Raw genomic sequence first — 8,179 nt, 5'->3', positions numbered from 1 at the left:
TTGCACATAAATGTAAAAATACTACTTTGCTTTATGTTATAAATGGAGAACCAAGCAGTGAGAACTTTTTTCTCTAAGTCAGGTCTATCCATCCATCTATGCAGGGCCATCTTCAGGCCTACAGTCACCACTCAGGAACATGAGGGATACTTCCTGCCAGGCTCCCACCCACTCCCTCCTCTCCTCATTAGAAAGTTGGTTATAACCCTGTAAGAAATGAAAATTTCCAAGCTCCTCCCAAGAGGGGGAATCCTAACCTAACCAGATTAAGTTAGTGTAGCCCTTTCCCCTCTCCCCCTTTTAGATCCTCAAAGAAATAGTCCTCCCCCCTCACAAAAAATGTGTCCTCTGCAACACAAAAAGAAAACTACAGGCCAATCTCCCTAATGAACACTGATGCAAAAATCCTCAATAAAATTTTAGCTCTCAGAATCCAACAATGTATCCATAAGATAATTCACCACGACCAAGTAGGATTCATTCCAGGGACACAAGGATGGTTCAACATCCAAAAATCAATCAACGTTATACAACACATCAACAAAAAGAAATATAAAAACCATATGATAATATCAATAGATGCTGAGAAAGCTTTTGACATAGTGCAACACCCATTCATGATAAAAGCCCTTGAAATTCTTGGGATACAAGGAACATACCTCAATATCATAAAGGCCATCTATGACAAGCCAATGGCCAGTATCATTCTCAATGGTGAAAAGCTGAAAGCATTTCCATTAAGATCTGGAACAAGACAAGGATGTCCACTCTCACCACTGCTTTTCAACATAATACTGGAAGTCCTAGCCAGAGCAACAAGACAAGAGAAAGACATACAAGGAATCCAAATAGGAAGAGAAGTCAGACTATCACTATTCACAGATGATATGATAATATACATAGAGAACCCCCAAAACTCCACAGAAAAACTAAACAAACTAATCAACCAATAAAAAGTAGCAGGATACAAAATCAACACACAAAAATCAGTAGCCTTCCTGTACACAAACAATAAATCTGAAGAAGAAGAAATCAAGAAAGCCATCCCTTTTATTATTGAAACAAAAAAATCAAATACTTGGGAATAAACCTAACAAAAGAAGTAAAGGACTTCTACAAAGAAAACTATAATATACTGTTAAAAGAAATAGAAGATGACACAAAGAAATGGAAAGACATCCCCTGCTCATGGATTGGAAGAATTAACATTATCAAAATGGCCATCCTACCAAAAGCAATTTATTTACAGATTCAATGCTATTCCAATAAAAATTTCAATGACATTCTTCAAAGAAATAGAACAAATATTGATGAAGTTCATATGGAGCCACCAAAAACCCCGAATAGCCAAGCTCTCCTGAAAGAAAAAGAAGGGAATGGAGGTAACACACTCTCAGACTTCAAACTATACTACAATGCCATAATAGTCAAAACTGCATGGTATTGGAACAAGAAGAGACACACAGACCAATGGAACCAAACAGAAAATCCAGAAATAAACCCACAGATTTACGGTCAACTAATTTTTGACAAAGGAGCAAAGAATATGTACTGGAGCAAAGAAAGTTTGTTCAATAAATGGTGCTGGAAAACTGGGTTGCTACATGCAAAAGAATGAAGCTTGACCACTACCTCACACCATGCACAAAAACCAACTCAAAATGGATTAAAGAACTAGACGTAAGACCTAAAACCATGAAATATATAGAAGGAAATATAGGCAAAACACTACATGACATGCACCTCAGTAACATCTTATTTATTTATTTATTTTTTACTTTATATATTTTTTACGTCATTTTTCATTTTTGCACAATGTATGCATTTTCATCTTCGTTATAGTCCCCATACAATTCCCACCCCCCTTATTTCATCCCTAATCCCTCCTCCCCTCTCCCCCCATAGTGTGCCTCTGGTTTTTCTTGCTTCGGTAATATCTTTACAAACACATCACCCAAAGCAGTGATAGTGAAGGCAAAGATAAACAGCTGGGACTACATCAAATTAAAGAGCTTCTGTACAGCAAAAGAAACAGTTACCAAAACAAAGAGACACCCCACCGACTGGGAGAAAATTTTTGTACCCAACACTAATGATAAAGGACTGATCACAAAAATCTACAAAGAGCTGACGAGAGTCAGCAAAAACAAAGTAAATCATCCAGTCAAAAATGGGCAGAAGAAGGCCTCTCCCCAGTGGTGCAGCAGTTGAGCACTGGGTTGCGAAGCTGCCCGCAGCCTCTGCAGTGCCTGTTCAATCCCCAACTGCCGGGCGAGGGTCCCACATGGCGTGCAGACCTCTTCTGTCGCCTGCTGCTCCCCTCAGCAGTGTATTTTGTCAGTCTGCCTGTTCTGCTCCCTGCTCTGACTCTGATGAATTCTCTCACCCTCCCATGCTTCTGACTGTACTCAGTGCTTGTATAAATAAATAAATAAATCTTAAAAAAAAAAAAAAAAGGGCAGAAGAGCTAAAAAGAAACTTCTCCAAAGAGGAAATGCAAATGGCCAACAGGCATATGAAAAAATGTTCAACATCACTTGTAATCAGGGAAATGCAAATCAAAACTACCATGAGATACCATCTTACACCAGTGAGAATGGCACATATTAAAAAATCTAGCAATAACAAATGTTGGTGAGGTTGTGGTGAAAAAGGAACTCTCCTGTACTGCTGGGGGAGTGCAAACTGGTCCAACCACTATGGAGAGCTGTGTGGAGATTCCTCAAACTGCTAAAGATGGAGCTTCCATGTGATCCAGCAATTCTACTCCTAGGTATTTACCCAAAGGACACAGACACATTAATCAAAAGGATACCTGCACCCCTATGTTTATAGCAGCACTATTTACAATAGCTAAGCTATGGAAACAACCCAAATGCCCAAAAATAGATGACTGGATCAAGAAGATGTGGTACATATACACCATAGAATATTACCCATCAAAAAAGATAAACTCATGCCATTTGCAGCAACATGGATGGAGCTGGAAGGGATCATGCTCAGCGAAGCAAGCCAGAAAGAAAAAGAAAAATACTGGATGGTCTCACTCATAGCAGGAATCTAGAAAACCTAAATAAGGGACCAGGAAAAAGACTAATTATAATAAAGTAAAAATCAAAATCAACAAAAAGCTATAAACTAGAGATACACTATGGAGGGCAGGGGGAGAAGGGAGTAGGATCAAAACAACGGGGGTGGGAATTGTACGGGGACTATAACCAAGATGAAAATGCATACATTGTGCAAAAATGAAAAATGATATAAAAATATATAAAATAAAATAAAAAAGAAAAGAAGTAATTAATAGATTTCCCCTGAAAAAAAAAAAACAAAACTAAAAAAAAAAATGTGTCCTCTGTCCAGACAGCTATGCCTACTGGACACACAGTCCTGGCTAAATGGAAGCAGTGGTTATGTTCTCCCACCCCTTCCCGCTAACTGAAGTTAGGGAGGGAGAAAAATGGGGGTGGGGGTGGGAAGATTGAGTGAATGTGAAGAGATTAAGAACCTGACCCTCTTATCTGGTCAAGGAAAGCAAGAGATATTAATTGGGTTACAGCTATGAGGACAGTTGAGAGAGGGTGGCTGGGGGGGTGAGGTGTACAATTAGGGAGTTTTCACGGCTGCATGTCTATTCTACTTAGCTTTTGTACTGGAAGGACTCTCCACCATTTTCATTGAAAAGAAATGTGTAGATAAGGGGTCATGGTTGGCAGGGGGGTGATGGCACTTTGCTTCAAAGTAGCCCTCTCCTTGTGACAGTCTGGGGGCTGGGGTGTGGGTTGGCCATGCCAGCAGAAAAATTGTTGATTTTGCTGATGTTGGAAGGTCTCCTGGAGTTCAGTCAGTCATGGAGGTTGTACAGGCCCACCTTTGTGGTTGCTTTGGTGTTCTTGCTTAGTCTCCCAATGGCCTCCTCAGTGTACTTCAGGCCATCCTCCTCCTGCATGGCCTTGGTGTTGGAGTTGTCATGGTGGCCAGCAACACTCCAGTTCCCAGGAATGGGCTTAGGGTCAATGTTGCTATTGCTTCAAAATCTAAACATGATAGATGAAACAGGCCGCCCACCTGTTGGTCTCTCACTTTTATTTCTTCACAGGTTCCTATCTGCAATTCCCACTGGGAAGGCATGACCTAGGCATTTGTCCCCTCAGTCTTGATGCCAGCATACGAGCAGGCCTGGTACTGAGCCTCTAGGCTCAATTGTACCCCAAACTACAGTGTATGGACCTTGTGGCTCAGGGAGGACATTGCAAGGTCAATCAAAAAGGTGCCCATCTGTGCCCATGAGAGCATTTTCCTGCTCCATTCCAGACCAGGGTGCTGGTTGCTCACCAGGTCCAAGCTGTGTATGGGTATGCCTTACATTGGTCTCTGCTGGCTTTTGGGTGTACTTGAAGACTTCACAAAACACCAGTTTGTTGGGGTCCTTATAGAAAATGCCCTGAAACATGGCAGCAGGGACAAGATAGTTGTCACTGTTGGGTCTGTCGGACTGGAAAGTACTAGAGCCATCAAAATTCCTCTCACACAATTCTTTTACACACTTGGGCTCACTGTCCAGTGCCTGGGACTTGCAGCCCAGACTTCCCTTCTTGAGAGACACCGATCCAGATATATATCTTGGACCTTCTCATCCCGAGGCAGGGACACAGACACTTGCTAGATGCCTTTGGCTAAGTGGAAATTCGAACAAGTCATCATGGTGGAAAGTTTCCCATCCACAGAAAGTCAAGTGTGTCACTGGGAGGCTCTCTTTTGCCCTTCTCCATTTTGAGTGGTGTTGTACGTGTCTCCTCCCTCTCCAGCTCTTGCTGGCCCACACGCTTGAGTTTTCTGGGCAGCAAAACACGTGGCCCACAGGCTGGAGGGTGAGCCTCAGAGAGGGGCCTGCCGTTCTCCTCAGGTGTTCTGCTTGTCTCCTGTTTTTGGCTCTCTGCTTCAATTTTTCTTTTTTCTTTTCTTCTGCTGGATTTTGATGCTTTTCTTCTTCTGTTTCTAGTTCTAGCAGCTGCAGATTTTTAATTTGAGGTTTTTCTTGCTTTTATTTATTTTTTTAAAGTGGCCATCTCTTATCGAGCAATAGATGCTCTATAATAGCTGAGAGCATCCATGTCCAGCATGCAGAACTCTCACATGCTCGCCCTCCCACGTACTCACACACTCCCACATACTCTCACACAATTATAACACACATGGACTCACATGCTCCCACCCCCCACTCCCTGAGGACAGCCCCTGGTGCTGGAAGCCCACCCTGTCCCACCTCCTCGTGTGCAGGATGCAGCTGCACCTCTGAAGCACCTGGGAACATCTTTTATTTTCTTCCAACTTTTTAGAATAAATATTCTAAAGTGTATGTAAACATAAACAGAAGTTTACAATGAACATCTTTCTACCCACCACCTGGTTTCAGCATTGTGGAGACGTTTTCACATTTGCTTAATAATAATTTTTGTTGCCTGAGCTTTGAAAGTTTCTCTCTAAATCCCCACTCTATCTCCCGCGCCCCCACTTTCTATCTTTCTCACGTCAGTGTGGACACATATTTCTATTTATTCTTTTTAGAATCAATTATAATCATTTCTCTTTTTGATGCTTGTGCTACCCAAAGTTGTCCAAAAGCTCTTTCAAGGTGACTTTCGAATCTGGGACTCAGCATTCCCTGGTTTCAGGTCTAACACGTGTCTGGGCACCCCCTCATTTCATCTTCCCGGCCCCATCCCCAACTGGCCATTTCTCCTAGGGGCCTGGTTTCTTTTGGTGACGGGGATTTAATATCCAAGCACTCTACCTGGGTGTGCTCACTCCTCGCCGGACGTCAGTTTCTGGGTCCTCTCAAAGGGTAGAGCTAGTAAACCTATGTTTAGAACTATGAGTCCCAATTTAGCATGCAGGGCTTTTTCTTTTACCTTTTATATTTATATCTCTTTTCTGTTATAGTTAAAAAATTGATTTTAACTGCATTAACATAAATGTTTTTCTTTATTCAAATACACTATACAGATATATAGTCAAAATACTACTAAAATCTAAATTGTTTAGTGCAAAAAAAATGTCACTTGATTCTTTTCTTTTGGTAATGTTATCTATTTGAGTTAGGTTCGTGTATCACTTTGTCTTAAATTTTAGGCATTTCTTTTTACCTTTCTTGACTACATTTTATGCATGAATAAGTGAATAGCTTACATCTTCTTTGGAGTGATTTGCTTGCTGGCATGCTTGCATCTGCTACAGTAGCTTGACTGGCTGGATGGGTACTACAGCAGTCTTGGAGACGGGACACTCCACCTGCCAGGGACTCTTAGGCGAAGTGCACAGCAGCATCTGTCATATTGAAAAGAAAGAGGAAGAGGGCACCAATGGGACTTGATGAGGAAGTGGCCTGTACTCCCCCGCTTTGGGCTCAAAAGAACTCTCAACAACAAGTGCTGGAGATGATGTGGGGAAAGAGGAATACTTACACATCTTCAGTGGGAATGTAAACTGGTGCAGCCATTTTGGAAAGGGATTTGGCCCTTTTTTTTTTTTTTTAAAGATTTATTTATTTGTGCATACAAGAACTGGGGTACAGGCCAGAGGTGTGGGGGGCAAGAGGATTCACCAGAGACAGAGTAGGGAGCAGAACAGGCAGACTGACTGAAATACACTGCTGAGGGGAGCAGAGGGCAAGTCAGGAGGGGTCTGTTGTGCCATGTGGGTAGCTCTCTGGCTGGGGATCGAACTTGTGCTGCAGTGGCTGTGGACAGCTTTATAGGTTGTGTCTTAAAACCTTGCACCACCAGGGAGGCCCGGATTTGGACCTATCTTAAAAAACTAAAAATGAAAATAGCATATGACCCAGAAATCCTATTTTTGGTTATCTATATGAAGAACACAGAATATCAACTTGAAAAATTATATGCTCCACAACATTTACTGTAGCATTATTTACAATAGCTAGTCTACGGAAGTAACCAAAGTGCCCAATGATAGAAGATTGTATAAAGAAGTTGAGGTATATACATAAAAGCAATGTCATTCAATTATAAGAAATGATAAAATACTACCATTTACAGCTAAATGGAAGAACTTGAGGGGATTATGCAACATGAACTAAGCCAGAAAGATAAAGAAAAATATTTGATTTCACATACGTGAGTAATATAAGGAAAGAAGGCAGATGGACTAACAAAGTAAAATAATGATTTACCAATTGACATTGATAACTAAGATGAGGCTTCTGAAATTAAGAAGGTGGAGGGATAGAGAAAAATTTGGGGGGATGAGGGACAACGGTGGGGAAAAAGTATTTTCCTGAACATTAGCAGTAAACTCCATGAGACTGGTAACTAGACAAGTTTTGCTCAGGATTGTGCAAACCATTTCTAACACATAGTACCTGACACATAGTAGAAGTTGAATAAATACATTTTACAAGAATAAATGAATGAATGGGTAAAAAGATGAGACCAACTTGCATTGATATGCTTATACAATGTTTTCAAAAATGACCAAAAATGAATTTCATTGGTCTATGAATTGAAGGGAAGGAGATTAGAACAGATCATTTGCTTCCTTCTTTCTCCCCAAGTTGACACCCCTGACCCAGGAGTTGGGGAATGTATCACAGACCATTTTTATTTTATCTTCTGTCTCGTAGTGGCTTAGCCTGAAGGAATTTCCTTAATTCCAAACCTGGCTTTTATCTCTTTTTACCTCAAAATCCATCCTCTGTGTCATCTGTCCACTGCTTATTCTGGTGCCAGGGTCTCTTGTGAGGTTGGCTTTGAGGAAGACAACACTTCCCCAGCAGCCATGTTGCTCCCAAAGTCAAGCCCATGGGTATTTACTGCTCACCATGAGAAAAGTGGTGAGTGGTTTGATCACTGGCCAGGGAGCTGACCCACATGGTGCAGCAGACCTCTCCTGATGCGCTTGCTGCTCCCCTCAGCAATGTATTTCAGTCAGTCTGCCTAATCTGCTCCCCACGCTGTTTCTGGTGAATCCTCTCACCATTGACACCTCGGGCCTGTACTCCAGTTCTTGTATGCATAAATAAATAAATCTTTTTTAAAAGAAAGTGGTGAGTGGTAACTACAGGGAAAACACGGAGAGCTTGCAAAGGCCCCAGCATCTCTGAGTTTCTGTCAAAGACATCAGTTGTAGTCTGACTTACTCAAAGGTGGCTCCACATCAT

At 41.6% G+C, this 8,179-nt stretch overlaps 1 pseudogene; it reads right to left on the bottom strand.

Annotated features, from left to right (window-relative positions):
* Positions 1 to 3,844: 3,844 nt before the first annotated feature.
* Positions 3,845 to 4,704, bottom strand: LOC119255083 (glutamine synthetase-like; annotated as a pseudogene).
* Positions 4,705 to 8,179: the final 3,475 nt, after the last annotated feature.

The sequence above is a fragment of the Talpa occidentalis genome, unplaced genomic scaffold, assembly GCF_014898055.3.
Source record: "Talpa occidentalis isolate TD23 unplaced genomic scaffold, MPIMG_talOcc4v2.1 talOcc4.3, whole genome shotgun sequence".
Taxonomy (NCBI): domain Eukaryota; kingdom Metazoa; phylum Chordata; class Mammalia; order Eulipotyphla; family Talpidae; genus Talpa; species Talpa occidentalis.
Note: the sequence above shows the minus strand (reverse complement) of the source record. Positions and strands in the feature narration are given on the sequence as shown.